This window comes from Cyprinodon variegatus, unplaced genomic scaffold (assembly GCF_000732505.1).
Source record: "Cyprinodon variegatus isolate N-32 unplaced genomic scaffold, C_variegatus-1.0 Scaffold1395, whole genome shotgun sequence".
Taxonomy (NCBI): domain Eukaryota; kingdom Metazoa; phylum Chordata; class Actinopteri; order Cyprinodontiformes; family Cyprinodontidae; genus Cyprinodon; species Cyprinodon variegatus.
The window spans coordinates 150513-152121 of NW_015151848.1; positions in this window are offsets into that span (position 1 = coordinate 150513).

The following is a 1609-nucleotide window of genomic DNA, read 5'->3' on the forward strand; positions in this document are numbered from 1 at the left end:
GTTATAAGACTTAGTTTTCCAAACACACTGCAAAAACGATCTAGAAATAAGTAAAATTTTTCTTAAATTAAGTGTATTTACCCTTAATTTGAGTAGGTAAATAAGATGTTTTGCCAATGAATGGGATTTTTTAATCTTAAGATAATTCGATAATGTGCACTTAAAATACACTGCAAAAACGATCCAAAAATGTGTAAAAATGTCTTAAATTAAGCGTATTTACCCTTAATGTGAGTATGTTAGTAAGATGATTTGCCAATGGAGTGAGTATTTCTACTCTTAAAATAAGATAATTAGAAAATATGCACTTGAAATAAGACAATGTAATTGTTTTTTCTTATTTTAAATGTAAATTGTCTTGTCGCATTGGCAAAGTGTCTCACTTACATCCTTAATTCAAGAAAAAATGCACTTATTTTAAGAAAAAAAAGACTTATTGAGATAAAAAAATTTTGCAGTGTAAGACATTGCAATTGTTTTTTTGTATTTTAAATTTAACTTGTCTTGTTCCATTGGCAAAGTCTCTCACTTAAAAAAAAATCACAAATTTTAAGAGAAAATTACTTATTTAGATCTACATTTTTTGCAGTGCAGGGTCGGGTTAGGTTTATCCATGGGGTAATTTAGTCTGATTCCATTAGTGCCATAGGAAAAAAAACAGCAAATCTGAATGAGACAAAGTCTTTTTTTACTGTTCATGTTGTTTCATGGAAGTCGACATAAAGGGAAACTATTTAAATAGATGTTCAAGTGTTTTATGAAAACCAGCAGTGAGGAATTCTGCTTAACTGAACAGAATAATCACCAGAAGAAATGTTTTTGATTCAGAGAAAAATGAGAAACCAAGGCCTTAATTATTTGTTCCAAGATCATTTCCACTCACAGCGTCACAGCAGAAGTCAATGAAACGGTCGAATCCCTTTATAGCCTTGAAGAAAACTACTTATCTAAGTACCTCATGACAAAGCGCCCCCCCTCCCCCCCAGAACAATGGAAACAGGTCATGTGGCGCGATGAGTGCAGATCCATCCTGCACCGGAGCGACGGGAGCATCAGGGGGAAGCAGGGCGGCAGAAGAAGCGATGCCCCCGTCATGCCAAGAGCCTCCTCTCTAAGCCTGTGGGGGGGGGGGGTTTGATGAACTGCTGCTGAGGAATCAGAGCGGGGGCAACAACGGGAGGCTGAAAAGGCAGCAGGAGACGTGACAGTAGACTCTTAATACCCGCTAATAAACAGCCAACCATCTGATTAATAGGAGTTTCTATGCAGAGGAGAGACTTCTCTGGTGTTTAAGCCTGAAAAAAGGCTGGATTTGCTTTAATAACTGAACTATAGAACTGCTGGATATTTAAAGGAAGGCGGAACCATTTTCCTCCCACAGTCACTCCTTAAACGAATAGATTATTATCTTCTATTTCCGGGTGGATCGTCTAAATAAGTGGTCCTCAATGGAAAAAATCTAAATCTAGATAACTCATTTTTTCCTAAAAAAAAAGCAATTTTTTCTTGAATTGAGAAGTTAAAGGAGATAAATTGCCAATGGAACAAGACAATTTACATATAAAATAAGGAAACACAATTGCATTGTCTTATTTCAAGTGCATTTTAT